Here is a 15317-nt window from a genome sequence, read left to right as displayed (position 1 = left end):
TGGATCTGCCAAAATCCCTTGTGCTCTGGGAGACATTAGGGTGACTGAGTTCCGCTTATGAAACCGATTAAATCAGACAGACAGTGGGGAGGGGCCACAATCCGTTACTTCCATCCTACCTTTAATAGAAACCAGACGTTCTGTTAGGAGACACTCCAGGCAAATTACAGTTTTATTACTGGACCTGGAAGCTCACATTACAATGCTGGCATAAAGCTGGCGGTCACACCTTCAGAAAACAGGTTCTGAGTTGGGCTAGTGATAAAACTGAAGGGGCAAGGAGTCCACCAGCTGCATGGCTCCTTGGTGAAAGGTACACCACAAAGGATTTCTTGGGGAGTGAAACCTCACCCCTGCCTGGGTGAAGTAGCTGCTGGTGCCAAACAGAATGAATTTCTACTGCAGCTTCTTCTCACAGTTGTTTCTTTAAGCGGAGCCAGTTCTGTTTACCATTTCTCATATCCCTCAGCCTGGCTTTATCGCTTGGAGTTTTGGTGCAAGTTTCTAGCATGTTCAGGAATGCATTGCTAGTTAGAACAGGGTTCACCCAGTGACTTGCTGAGTGGCCCTTCAAGGTGAGCATACAGATAGCATTGTGTAGGGCCAGCTTAGTGTCTCAACGACGTGCTCTTCAATGAACCATGGGAGCTGTACAGTGTCCACTGCAAGAACTACATTACTTACACAGGGGCAGTGTGACTTTCCAGTTGTCCAGGTAGGGTACTGCAGTTTCAACACATTTTTCCTTTCCTCTGTAGGAGAGTTAGAGGCGAACTGCAAATTCTCAAAAAGATCTGAATTTCTGTCTGTTTTGTTCTTCTGAAGTGTTAAATGTATTGGCACAACCAAAAGTTAAAGTTGTGATACAATTTTTAAACCAGAACTTTTTGTCTCAGCAACTTGATTTCATCAAGTCTTAATTACACCATCTCTTTCTCAATTTTTGTGCAGTCTTTTCAGACTGGACAAGATCTGATTATCTAACAGTAAGCAGTTGAACAAAAACAGTGGGATCCTTTCTCTCTCTAAGCTTTTCTTTTATGTACAGAATTCACCACAGAAAAGCACACCAGCTATTTACCCTCTACAAACCTTTGTTAGCCCCAGAATTGCTCACTTAATTTTCTAAAGCCATGCACCTTGGGATGCATACATAGGGGAACAATGATGTGCTGATACAACTCCCCTGAAATAAGTCAAACTTTTGAACTGAAGTGAGAGTTGTTTTTCTTTCCTCATTATCTATGGGTGGATTATCTGAGTTGTGGATTAACTGTGCCATGGATACAGACGTCTGCGCTGGCTCTGTCCAGAGTCAGGCTGGTCCGGCAGGACTTGTTGGTTCAGGCACAATGCCATGTGGATGTAACTGCACTGCTTCCAGGGCCAGTTTTGGCCCAAAAGTAGTTTAGCATTGAGCCTGAGTTCATATGCCTTGCAGGTTCAGAGTTATGTCAAGTAAAATCAGTTTAGATCTTTCCACACCGTGCTTCTGAATCTGTGTGGTGCAGAAATGACTAGTGACTGATGGACCTTGTTGGCCATGAAGGAACACCTCACAGAGCCTTGTCATGGTGTGTCTGTTCTTAACTCCCTGAGTTTGTCAAAACTTTTCTCCCTCTTTCCAGAGCTGATGGAGTTGATCAGCGTCTGCTTGTGCAATGTAAAATGGAGGTTCAGAAGTATCTCAGTTTCATGCTGCTTGGGCTGGAGAGGTTATGAAACGTATGTGAGAATGGATTTGTGTTGCTTTGGGGATTCATTTGGAGTTGAAAAAAACTGTTCCTTTGTTTCCCCTCAGTGTTGAAGAAGTGGTGTTACAATGCACAGCTCACACAGGAAACTGCTCCAGAGCTCCACAGGTGGAACTCGAGCACCCCATTTTGCTGTGGCAGCTTCCGTGGCCCAGGACACTCAGTGCTGGGTCCGGGTATAAACTAGAACAGTACATTGTGGAAGGGAGGGGAGGAGATGCTGAGTTCGAGCAGCTGACCAGACTTGTCCAGATTGTCTTCCTCAAAGACAATGCTAAGGAAGCGTATTTTGCAGATGTGCTTGGAGTTTGACAGGAAGCTTGCTGAATAAGTTTGCCATTCTGCAGTGTTGTAATTTGGCACAAAGAGTAAAACTTGGTCCTAAAGAATGAAAATCCTAACTCAGGGCTATCACCCCTTTCAGGGGATTACCAAAGTGCGGTATGTTGTTACATGCTGTGCTTCCAGCACACAGTTGGCCCAACTCCACCTATTTGCTTTAGACAATTGGAGATCTTGAATTAGATGTTGAATTACTCTTGGGCCTGTGGTGCTACCTTGTCTAAGAAGTATGTGTGAACAGATCCATTAGGTTCTGCTGGTTGCAGAAGGAAGAAACCTAGTTTGTGTAGTGTGTCATGTATTTTATGGTGAGAAGAGTAGGAGAAAGGAAACTTGACCTTTACTTTTAGTCAGATACTGTTTGATTTTCAATTTGAACGTTTTTTACAGCCTTTTTCTGAAAGGAGTTGTTAGCAAACACTACTGTAAAACTTTTTAAGCTTTGGTAACTGTGAACAGAAATGGTTTTACTTGCTTTTGATGGCTTTGAAATTCTTCTGGTTTAGTTTTCTTTTAAAGGCTTCAGATTTTTTTTAACTGGATTTTGCAATCAGAAACAAAACAGCATTCACTAGAGCTTGTAAAAGATGTTTTACAAAAGTTATTTCTGTTTAATAAGAATGTATTTATAGCAGTGTTTTGGCTGTGTGTGTAAACTAGACTGTAAGCTGCTTACTTTAGGTGTGCTTGCTTAATTCTAGAAGGATTTTTCTTTAGCAGGTTTGCCTAGCAATGTGGCTTCAAAATTCTGAGTGCAGAGGTTCAGTGGCACAAAGATTTTACTTTAATAGTTGTTTCCCTTCGTTTTAGGAACTCTAACCCACCCACTCTTCAGAGCTTAATCCTCTCAAGATTGACTTTAAAGGGAGCAATCTTGCCATTGATTTTTCATGGGAGTGTGGGGGTGCATGTGTTTCCATCTGTCATCTGTCCTAACATTTGGAAGATTGCTGTGCTCTGTAGGGCTGTGCTGTTTGTCCCTCATCTGAGGGGGATGCTTGCCTGTTCCTGACTCAGTTCTTTAAGTTTAGAAGTCATATGCAGTGGGTTTTGGGGTTATTTGGCTGAAAGCTTAGAGTGAAATTGCTCATGGTGAGCTATGCCCAGGAAGTGGTATTGAGGAGAAATGCTGGTAAAGTAATCTGGTGCCTTGGCTTTCTACTGGCTCAGGTTTCTGAGTCATTCCTGCTGCTGGGTGAGAAGACTGTAAACAGAACTAATACTCTGCACAATGGGGTTCTGACTTGTTTCAGCTTCTTAGCTGTTGTGACCTCTCATAAAACAGGGACTTCATTGTCCTGAGCAACTCAGACAGGGAGTCCTCTGCCTCGAGCAGTGTTCGATGCAGAGAGAGGCTCCTTTTCTTGTTGCTCTATTTCCATGGAAAGGCTGGACTCTGTGCTGTCTTTAGCTCCTTTGTCCCTTGCTGGGAGAGGTCAATTTATCCCAAGTGTTCAGCTGCCCCCCTGGTTAAAACTGATCCTCAGACACCATCTCTACCACTAGAGAAAGAAATGGGTAACTTCTCATACATCTTTACCTCTGTCTCTCTACTTGTTCTTTCATTTCCAGGGAATCGTGGTACTTCAGTTTCTTTGGGCCCACTTTTCTTCACCTCTTTTCCCCTGAAGTGGATTTATTACATGAAACAAGTTGTGAAACTGCAGAAATGCCAGATAAAATTCTTAAGTCTGACAGCAGAACAAGAAATAATAATGCACTTCTAGTTAGATCAGAGTTGTTTTTCTGATATACTGCTAAGACAGGCATATAAATTTCTCAGACTAAATCTGTGCAGCTAAGGGGTAGGGGGTGCCTGTTCATGGCCACAAAGCAAATCTGTTTGAATCAGGCTAATGTGTTAGTCGTGGTATCTGGGATCTACTGCAGCTTTGGAGATAGCCAGAACAGATTCTGAATTCAGTTGTGTTGTGCTAGTGGAAAGCAGCGCGAGTGAATAGGACCTCTGGTCCCAGTTTCCTGCTCTGTGTCTCAGACTGTGCCTCCCTCCCTTTGTGTACTGATCTTGTGTGTTCCTTTTTGTCTGATGCGGAAGCTGTTAATGAAGATGCTCTTCTGCTCCAGCTGCCTGGAAGTGAGATGTCTGTGGGAAGCTTTCCCAAGCTACGACAAGAAGATGGGGTTTAGGGAGTTTCTTGCTCACTTTAGTCCTAACTAACTTAGGCTTCGTAACAAACCCTGGAAGTACAGGTTGTCATGACTGCTAGGCTGTTATATTTTAAAATGCTAGGTAGGGAACTGTGGAGACCTTCAGGTCCTGTTCTTGTTCCAGTGTTTGTAAAATCTCACCTTGCATCTCATCCAGTTTCAGATGGCAGCCAGAAATGGTGGTTCCAGCTTCCCCAAGTCCCTTACTTGCTGCTTACTTAGTATCAGACTCCAGAGTGAATTGATTCAGATTTCTGATCTTTTGGAAGACCAACCCTTTCCCCCAAATAGGAACAAATGATTTGCCACTGGATCATTAAGCTGAAATGTCTCACCGTGTGGCAAGATAACTAGATCCAGTGCAGCACAGAAGGAAGGAGCAGCACATGTCCTTTCCATTTTGGGTGAAAGTTAAATGAATTGGAGAGAAAGTGGAAGCTGTGATTTCAAATTGGTTTAATCTGATTTAAGTGCTGGCTGCTGTTAGGTGTGTTATGTTCCCTGTCCCCATCTCTCATCCTTGTCTCCACAATAACTGCTGGGCAGTTAGCTGGGTCAGCAAGCTGATTGTTCTGAAAGTATCTTTTTTACATGGACAGCAGACTGGGAAGTAGGTGAGGCTACCTCTTTTAGCTGTGGCTTATGTTTAATCTAGCATAAGGTAACCATTTAACCTCAGCCTCAAAAACTTGCCCTGACTTAAGGTATACCGTTTTTCTGTCTGCGAAATAGGGGTAATAGCTCCTTACCTGTGAAATATGGTTGATGTTTGTTGAGGTCTTTGTGTTTCTGAAATAGCTTCCAGCTGAATATATCAGAATAGTAACTCTTTCAAGCTTTTCTGATTACCATTGCTGGAAAAGCTTACAATGACAAGTTTGAATTAGATTTATAAGTTTTTATTCCCTTCTCAGCCCTGTTTAATGTTCCCTTTCTGCCCTTCTGATTGCTCATCCTTTCTTCATCCTCTGTTATGACAGGCTGTGAGTAGGGAGAAAAGATTTCCTTTCCTTTCCAAGTTCCCCACAGTAGTTTACTCTGGTGTTTCCCTTTACCACAGAGTGTCATGAAGTCATTCAAAGAATGTCGTGTGCTAAAGATATTCCGTAAAAATAGGAGGTGGGTGACGACTTTCTCATAGCACTCTTAGCTATTTTTCCCATTTGTGCTTATTCTCATTGCAAATAGTTTCAGAACAGCAGAAACCAGCTGGCTGGAGACAGTCTCCTTTGATAGACTGGTGTTAAAATTCATGCTTTCTCCTCTTTGTATGTATGTTTTTAAATCCTGATGAAGCAGATGAAGTAGAAATGGCAACTGAGTGCTGTGCAACAAGTTCAATGTTAGTGTTTCAGTTACAGGAATTTGAGTCCCTGAGGTTATGTGTTTGGGCTGTTTGGGAGTCTGGTAAGCTCTTTTTCTGCTCCTATAAATGAAACTTTTTCTTGTAGCAGACAGTAATTATTCTAAATTTACATGGGAAATTTATCTAAGCAGTTTGAGACAACTGTAAGCTGAGGATCCAAGAGAACTTAGGGCAGGCCGCAGGGGGAGGCAGCCTGCATTGTTATTGCTTGGCTCCTTTTTCCCTGTGCTGGACTGTCTCTACACTGTGAACAAGTTTAGTTCAAGTTATTTGAATGATGATGAGGTAGTCTGAAAGTCTTTAAATGCAGTTTGTCATGCTACTTCTCAGTGTTCTTATATTATCATATGCAAGTTTGGTGTAGATGGCTTTGCTGGGTGAGCTATTGAGTACATCTGGCTGGCAGCATGCAGTGGAGTGTAGCTTGAATTTCTTGGGGTTTTTTTGACTGTTTATTGCTTGTGTTTAAACCTCTGACATTTTGCAAATTACGTGAAGAACATCAAAAAAAGTAAATGGCACTCCAGGGAATAAACCTGAATGACACTTTGCATGGCAAATTGTGCTTTAAATGGCTCAGCTATAAATCAAACTGTATGGGGTCTCTAGGAATAAACCAATCCCATGTTTTTGTCACAAAATTGAGCTGGCAGACAGAATTAATCCTGTGTCTGTCTAGGCACGTGATAGGATCTTGCTTTATTTCCATCCCCGAAGAGCAAGGTGAACAGAGAATTTCACTTCATGCTGTAAGGAAGTTAGTGGTGGTTCAGGGACTGTGATTAGGCTGGGTTTTTCTAAGAGCAGGAGACAAAAAAAGCCAGAAGTAGAAAAGGCCATGGGCAGGAGGGCTGTAAATGATTTGCCATGGGTTAGGGGTTTAATACTCCCTTGTTCTATCCTCTTTCATGGTTCTGAACAAGTTCAAGGCTCTGAAAAGGTTTATTTTGGGTTGGAGCCACTAATTTCAGCTGGGTCAGACAAAAGAGCCTAAAGCTAACGGCACATCAGTTGAGGTTACTGATGCCCCACGAGTTGGAGTAAGTTGAAGACTTGGCTGGTGGTCTTTGCTGCTCTTCTTGTTTGACCATTAGTTGCATCTGCTGCTCCCCATTCCTCAGCACCGGCAGCTGCCTTGGGACTAGAGCTTTTTTGTTGCTACTAGCAAATTACCCCTTTTGGGCAGAGGTGGTCCACAAGAGTAAGATGCCTAGGAGTAGTACTTCTGGTTTGCAGCTCTCCCTCTTGTTCATTATGGTTTTATGTGGGAGACTTTTGGGCTACAGAGGTCTGGTTAGGCAGCGTGATACACAGCTGGAACTATTCTGCCTGGCTGCGAGCAGCTCCAGCAGTTAGACAGGATCCCCACAGAGAGCTGGAACACTGGGGGAGGGAATGAAATGCCATTTCATCCACGTCATGAAATCTCTTATCAGTGGCCAACTCAGTGTTGTGGGTGGGTGAGCAGCGTTGGCCAGAAGAAGCTGCCTTTTATTTCTGCTGTGAAATGTGAGGAGCTCTGCGCTGTCAGTCAGGCTGGGAGCTGTGGAGTGGCTGCGTGGAGTTTGGAATGAATTTGTCAGTCGGGTTCTTATAACTCTAAGCTTGTAGTTTTCAATCAGTCCTGCTGGTGCTTAATCTGAGATTCGCTACTTGGCTGTCCTGAGCAGTTCCCTTGGGCAGTGCCTCACAAGCACAACTGCTCTGGCATGCTGTTCCTGTATTTCCTAATTGCTTAAACCTTGCGCCTCCAGCACCTTCTGCCTTGGGGTCACACTTAAAAGCCTTGGGCATGTGAGTTAGAGATAAAATCTGTTAGGTTATCATTCACTTTTCTGTAAGAGTTGGTTAAGTGCTTAATTTCTTGGATGCTACTTTACCTTCAAATGTGAGGGAGAAAACTACATGAAACAGATCACTGTGGTAGTGCTTACGGTGGGGTGAAATTCAGAGACCACCTAGGCTGTCTGATCTGCTGGAGTCCTCTGATTGATTGTATTGCTTAGATTTGAAAAATGTGGTACGTGGGATGGAATAACCCGTGCGATGTGAGGCGCTCCGTGCCATTTCCTGCGCAGCGGAGCGGTATCGCTCTGGTGTGGTCCTGGGAAGCCCTTTGCAGGGGAGGAGGGTTGAAGAGAAGGGGCTGGGGGTGGCGCAGGGAGGAAGCTTTATGTAATTCTTGGCTGGCTTCTGAGTAATTGTTTTAATGAAATGGAATGCAGAGTATTCAGTGCTTGCTTGGCAAAAACAGCAATTTTTTTTATTTTCTATTGGGGGGTGGGGGGGAGTTGGAGTTAGTCTGTTTTCCAGCTGCTTTAAGCAGTTAGGCTTGGATTTGTCACAGAGATAGGAGTAGAATATTGTTCTCAGTGAGGGGGCAGTTGCACTGCTGTGCGTGTGGGAGGTTGTCTTTGTACATTCAGTGCTTAAGTAGAAGAGCGTGGTCCCTCTGTTTCTCTGTGGGTTGTGAATGCTGGTGTGGTTCTGAAGTGGATCAGATTAATGTTAAAGTACCCAACAGTAATGAGATGGTAGTGATATGGGTAGGTACGTGCCCATATAAAATATATATGCATCTAGGTGCTTGATAGGAAAATGAATCAATTTTCCGCTATGCCCTAGTTCGGGGTATAGCAGGGAAGAATATGATGAGTTGAGACAAAGAAGTCAACTTAATTTTCAGCAATGCAGAAATGTAGGGGCTGGGTACCTTGACTTCTGTAGACTAGTGCAAAATATTCTTTCCAGTTATTTCAGATGATTGTTGACTTTTATCATAGGATTGGTGGAGGAACAATCAGAGTTCATGCTGAAACCCCTTTTATAGAAAGTAATTTGAAGGAGGATTTATTTCATGTACCTATGAAAGGGAAGTTTACTCTCATGCTGCTTCTATTTCAGTATTGCTGGCATTTCCGTTTTTGGTCAGTGCTGGAGATGTGATCTCTTACTCATCTTTACCCCTCAAAAATCTACTTTCTCTATAGTCTTTAAGTTTTTTTTCCGTTGCAGTTTTCTGTGGTCATGAATTCTCTTGTGAGTAAATCGGCCTTTGGTTGCCAGAATAAATTTTTTTTCTTTTGTCTTACAACAAACCAAACTTCTGTGCAGGGCACTGAGATGAAGAAGCTGTCATGCGTTTAATTGCTTTATTAATACTGCTCTTGCTAAAAAGAAATCCTCACTGTTTTTCTTGCTGGTGATGATGAGGGGACTGGAGCATTTCCCTGATGAGGAAAGGCTGAGTGAACTCGACCTGTGGAGAAGACAAGACTGAGAGGGGATCTTATCAATGTCTACAAATACCTTAAGGGTGAGTCAGTGTCCAGAGGATGGGGCCAGGCTCTTCAGTAGTGCCCAGCGACAGGACAAGGGGCAACGGGCACAAACTGCAGCACAAGAAGTTCCGTCTGAATATGAAGAAGACCTTCTTTACCGTGAGGGTGACCCAGCACTGGAACAGGCTGCCCAGAGAGGCTGTGGAGTGTCCTTCTCTGGGGACATTCAAAACCTGCCTGATGTGACTGCAGCCTGCTCTAGGAGAACCTGCTTTAGCAGGGAGCTGAATTAGGTGATCTACAGAGGTCCCTTCCAACCCTGACCATTCTGTCATTCTGTGAAATAAGCAAGAGACTTGTGACTAAATACTTCTGTTATGATGCCAGATGACAGGCCTCACAAGTAGGAAGCGATAAGAAAACCTTAAACATTCTCCAGCTCTTCTCCATCCGTTGGCAACAATATATTCCAGTTCTAAATATGTTAGTTTTCTGTCTGGCTTTAACAATTTTCTTACTGGGAGTGGGCCTCTGTCATAACATTGTAGAACTCTTGAGCCATATTCTTCTGCCAACGCGAAAAAAAAAGAAAAGAAAAAAAGCAGAGCTATAGAGCTGTAGAGCCATCAGCAATCTCCATCGAATTACCGCCCACATGTTTTCCCAAAGCAGAATGGGGGACCATTTCCTACGTTAATTTCTGAAACATTTTCATTCTTTCATTCCCAGAAGCTACTTTTAAAGTAAAAAGAAGCTGCTTTAGTTAGATTTTTTTTAACCATGTGCTGCTTGGCCCCTTGTACTCATGTCTTTCAGAGATGTTACTTGCCCATGATGTGTAAGTACTGGGGTTATCTGAAGTTTTAGTAGCATGTTCATCAGATTGAAAGCTTCATTTTAAAACTTTCTACCTATTATAGTTATAAGTAGTACTAAGATCCGCATGACTGAAAAATGTTGAATATTTTGTGGTCATTTCCCCCCACCCTGCTCTGTGAGTTTACATTGTGCTTTTGGCAGCGTTTTGCGTAGAGTCAGTTGCTGATGATGACTTACACTTTTTGGCTTATAAAGAGTTTGGTGTTGCTTCCAAGTCTGCTCCCACTCTCTGTTACAGAGGACCCTTGCAGAAACAAAAACTTATTAGAACAAAAAATCCACCATTTTGAGAGTACTTTCTTAGTAATTAGATTTTTAACAGGCCAGTGAAACCACATACCACATTTGACAAAAGTTATTTTTTTTTTAAGAGGGAAACAACCCATCTCAGAGAGTGGGTTGTCATGTCAAGCCAGCAAGTCTTTTTAAGTTGTCTTTATTTATATCTCAATATAATAACCTTTTTTTTGGCACCCCCAGTATCTAGGTGTGATTTGCTGGGGCTTTATTTCTCCTTATAGCCACAGGCATTTAAAACTTGAGATACCTTAGTTTTTAAGGGTAGATTTGAATTTGTTGTATGTTCTTTGCATTTATGCACTTGGGAGATACATTTGTACTTACTGAATGGGAAGCCGCTGGAGTTAACGAAAAATACTGCCTTCAAGGACTAAAATCTCGCAAGTCTGCATTCTGATATCCCATTTAAGAGCCCTCAGGATAGGAATGCCCCAATAAGAGTGTACAAAGTATGGATACGATTGCAGTGTCCTTAGGATTGCAGTGTCTCTTTAGTGTCCCTGTTCTTTATTGCTGGAATCCTCCTTTTGCTGGTAGGCAGGGCATTCTGCAGATCATGGGCAGAATTTGAGCTTCTAATGCTTTTAATGAATTCAGAATTTATACTAATATTTCTGCTCTTCATTTCATCTTTATGTGTGTCTCAAATTTTGTAACTGGCACTTTGCCTGGATGGGTCTATATTCAGATCTGTTTATGCTGCTTGGATAGGATTTCCACTGTTTAAAAGATGCTATTTTTTTCTTCCCTTAAGTTTCATGTCTATTCTTGCATACCATGCAAATCTTACTCTTCCTTTTATTGGTTATAGGGTCCACACGCTTTACTCTTTCTGCCTTTTAAAAAGTAACAGTTAACTTAGAATGTGCACGCTCTGATAATGTTTTGCCTCTGACTGTGTCCAAACCCATTTTTACATATGCAGGTGGATAGGATCGTAGCAATCTTTAGCAGTGTTATTATTGGTTGCGGTTATCTGCGTGGCAAAGATGAGATTCTGGGGTATCTGAGGTGGTGGTCCTGCTGGCCGTTCGAGTCAATGCAGCGGCATGCTGCTGCTGAAAGGGGGGATGACTTTACTTTTGCTCATCCTGACCCCTTTTGTGCTCCCTTACCTGGCTGTTTGGATATACCCCTTCCTTCTTGTTGACTGCTGTGCTCATCTCTTTTTCTAACTCAAAAGAAAGCAGTCAGGTTTTTTTGACTGGATGTATTTCTGTTGAACTGTTTCACAGAGGGGTCTTGTGAGAGTCAGCCAACACAAGTAAGTGGCAGCAGCACGTGTCTGGAAGACAGAGTAAAACCTCTCCATTTTTGGCCGTGGTGAACTGTTAATTTGCTTTTCTGCATCTTGTGAAACCATATCCTCCACTCCATGGTGCTCACTGTCCAGTGGAACTCCTATGCTCCATTGCCTTGTAAATCCTGATGTAACATGTTTTCCTTCCCTAGATGAGTTGGAATCAGCAGTTACAGAATTATGATCTCAACTGGTAAGTGCTCTACAGCTGTTGTAAGGGGTCCTCTTAGGTGGTCGAACTTGCAGACTTGTCGTTTCTACCTGAGGGCTCTGGAGTGCAAGCCAACAAGGCATGCTGCTGCGCAAAGACTGGGCAACAACTTCTGGGTGTTCACACTGTTCTGATTTGTCACTGCTTGTGCCACTGAGCTACTGCTTAGAAGCGGCTCAGAAGACTTGTCCAGTACTGATTAGCATGTATTGTAACCTCAGTGCTGCTTATGACAATATTCAGTTCAAGTCAGACCCAACTGCCTACAGTTAGGCAAGTCTCAACCAAATACAGTCCACCCAGGGCTTAAAAAATGCTCTTGTCTACCCTCATTTCAGTGGACATGTATAGGGTTGCTTGGTAGTAGCAGGGGGCCGCACACCTCTGCACTTGGCTGTTTTTCCTCTAAGTTCTGTAGTCCAGGGCTGAGCAGGATCTGGCACAGAAAGAATGGCAGTGTTTTCACTCTTGCTACTGTCCTAGCAATTGTTACCGTTCTCTGCCTGTTTTCCAGAAAGGCGTGAGAACAAATTGCTCAGTTCAGGTTTCTGAAGAGTGTATTTCTGTGCTGAAGGAAGAAAGGTAGTCTGCTGGAGGAGACAGATGACTTTCTAGGGAAGAAGAATAATAGGTAGAGGGAGTCTCTGCCCTTTCATTGCACAAGGAGGGCAAACTGACTTTTGGCAAGGTATGTATTATGTGGCATCAGTCTAACATACCTGACTTGGAGAGAACAGCATGGGCTTGGAGTGGCATCCGCTGTAGCAAAATTGTAGGATATGATAAATTTCCCAGCACTGTGGGGAAATTTCCCACTGGCACGATTTCTGTGAGTGTTTGTCTGACTGATCAGCCAAGGGACTAGCAATGTCTTGAGCTCTGAGCTTCTGTTTATTCCCTTTACCATAGCTGTGGTTTAAAATCCGTAGTGTCTTGTTTCCTGCTGTTCCTATACCCATCCTTGGACTCCGCTTTGTTTAACGGAGGTCGTCTTTGTACTGGATTTGTTAGCTGTTTGTGAAATGGCAGCATGCACTGTGTTTTGACCTAATGCTTGTGGAGTAAGTTACATGCTGATGTAGCAGGAAGGGTCTGGTTCCTCAGATAGCTGGCTTGGCTGAGCCCCTTTTCCTGTAGGAATACAAGGGAGTTGGTATTTTGATCAGAGGCCTTGGCCCTGGGATATTGTCCCCAAGGGGGTCAGTTCAGTGGCTGCTTGTTTGGTTTTCATGATTTTTTTTTTGTTTTGTTTTGGCAGTGGACAGCAGATCTTGTTGGAAATTTTTGAACATTGATCCCAGTTTTTAGAAACTTTGAGAGAAGCCAGCAGCAAATAAAAATTCTTAAGACATGCATGAGGAGAGTTGATTTACTATTTCATGCATGTACGGATAAGTAGAGGACTAAAAAGGTTAGTACATTCGTGGCTAATGTTTTTATTTTTTATTCTTTTTTTCCATCCAGGATATTGGCTGAAATCCAGCCCTGGTCAGTACTGAGATGGTATTAACTGCTTAGTTGCTTCTGTAACATGGTCACACTCACGCCAATCTGTTCCTGCCACCAAACTCAGTTCACTCTTGTTCAGTTTGAGTGTTGCTGTGTTTGAACAGAGCTAATGTCCTTTACTTTGTCTGAGCCAACTTGCCTCCCTCCCAGAGAGTTAGGTCAATATTGGCCATTTGCTAATGCCTTTGTCTGGGACTTCCTGGAAATGCTTGAAGATCTATTTGCTGTCAGGCAGAGATCAGAAATAGATCTTGCACAAGAAGGAGACGCTTTAGGAGGGGACGTCAGAGCCTGTACATAACCTCCTTGGAGACCAAAGCTGTTTCCAGTTTGGCAGTTGGCACACAGGGAGAGAAATGGAGACTCTCTAATTTGTGCAGATTGTTGCTCCTTGTAATCTTTCATGAGGCTAACTGTAACTGCCTCTAGGAACACCAGTCTGTTTGCTTCCAAAAGGAGAGGATTCTGACAAAAGACTTGGTAGCAGGTGGAGCTCATAGCAGGCTGCAGATTCAGACTGAGAAATTCCAACTTAAGTATTTTTAGTACAGGCCTGAGAGTCAGAATTGCTTTCTATTCTGATATAACATGGACTTGTCATATTGTGTTGGGCTGCTCAGGGCTGCGTATCAGTTCTCGGTTTCTGAAAAGTAGATGATTTTCTCTGCTATGAAGGGGTGTGAATGTTCAGGTTGAGGATTCTGATTTATGATCCTTGTTGGAATTCAGGTGCAGTGGCTGCAGACTTTACTGCCTGCAGTTGGTGCAGGCAGGCCTGTTATATCAATATAAAATGGAGTATGTAGAGGTTTAGGGTGTGGAGCTAATGACTGCTATGTCTGAAAAATGTGGTTGAAAGTGGCTTCTACTTCTGCAATTAGGGCTGTAATTTGTGGGTGGGACAATCATCTGAGGACAGTAGGACTTAAATCATGGTGGTCTGAACCACTGGAGTTCATGAGTTGGAGTACTGAGTAAAGGCTGGTTAAGTCTGTGTGAAGCATTTGACATTATCACAAGCTTTTCTTGTGCAATCTCCAACTTCTTTATCCAGTAAACCAGAACCTGGCTTTGTCCTCTTAAACATTTCGCAAGTGTTGAGATTAGCTCAGCCTACTGCTTTTGCATGTGCTGTGTCACAGGATGTGCTTGAGCTATAGCTTGAAAACCCTTTACAAACTTTGCCTCGCTTTCCTGAAGACTGTTCATAGAGCAATGGAAGAATTTTTTGACTACTGAGTTTATCCATCATCAGTAAATTGTTTCCTGTTGTTCAGGACTTTGCTTGAGAGTACAGTGAATCTAGATAGAAAGGAACCACACAAGGGGTTATTGGCTCTTTCAATCTCACACAACTGTGGGTTGTCTGTGAATCGTTATACAGAGGCATTCAGGGCTTGTGTAGCTGGGGATCTGGCATTCGCAAAAGCTTTTGGTAGCTGTGACACTGAAAACATTTAATGGTTTGGTAAGCTGGAACATAAATTCAGTTTAAGGCAGCAGGTTTTAGCATAGGGTGTTTTTTCCTGGCATGAGCTGTTTGCTTCTCCGGACTGTAAACAGAGGGAAATAAATATAAGATGCCTCTTTTCACTTCAAGTGTAGAGAAAGACATGCTATAAAAAAAGAGGATGCTGTATGCAACAGGAAATAACCCTTCCCCCTCCCCATCATCGCCACCCCAGCACTTTCTGGAAATGAGAAATAAATGGGAGAATGGGAGGATACAGCTTTGGGAGGGAGTAGACTCTGGAACTAGAGATACCACAGTGCTGCTAGTAAGTTCAGGTACTTCTCTCAGAGGCAATACGTGAAGAATACAACAGCCAGCTTAAGCAGGGTTTGTATGGCCTTGCTTTGCTCTATGCTGTCCTTAGATCTTCAATGACAGGAAGAGTTTGTGTTTCCAGGGCTTTCTGTTGATAGCTTCTGCATGCAATAGCCATGGCATTGGAGTGGACAGCTAAGGTTAATTTGAAGAGTTTGAAAAGGCTGCACTTGGTTTAGCAGCTTTTTGGCTGACACCCTGCCTCCCCCCATATTTAAACTTTTTTTTTAATTGGTCTGGAAACCTTACTGGTTTTCTGCCTGGAGCATGAAGTATATCCCTTCTGAAAGGAGGTGGTACTTAAATCACAAATAATTTCCAGCGTGAGGATGCTCAGCAAACCTGTAACACATTGAGGAATATTTCTTGCTGACCATG

At 43.0% G+C, this 15317-nt stretch overlaps 1 protein-coding gene across 1 annotated transcript in view; it reads left to right on the top strand.

The window, feature by feature from the left end:
- PXN (paxillin) overlaps positions 1–15317 on the top strand; it is a 45620-nt gene that overhangs the window by 730 nt on the left and 29573 nt on the right. The gene's annotated exons all lie outside the window — the stretch shown is intronic.

The sequence above is a fragment of the Falco rusticolus genome, chromosome 1 (assembly GCF_015220075.1).
Source record: "Falco rusticolus isolate bFalRus1 chromosome 1, bFalRus1.pri, whole genome shotgun sequence".
Classification (NCBI taxonomy): Eukaryota; Metazoa; Chordata; class Aves; order Falconiformes; family Falconidae; genus Falco; species Falco rusticolus.
The sequence above is the reverse complement of the archived record's forward strand: the minus strand, read 5'-3'. Positions and strand labels throughout refer to the sequence as shown.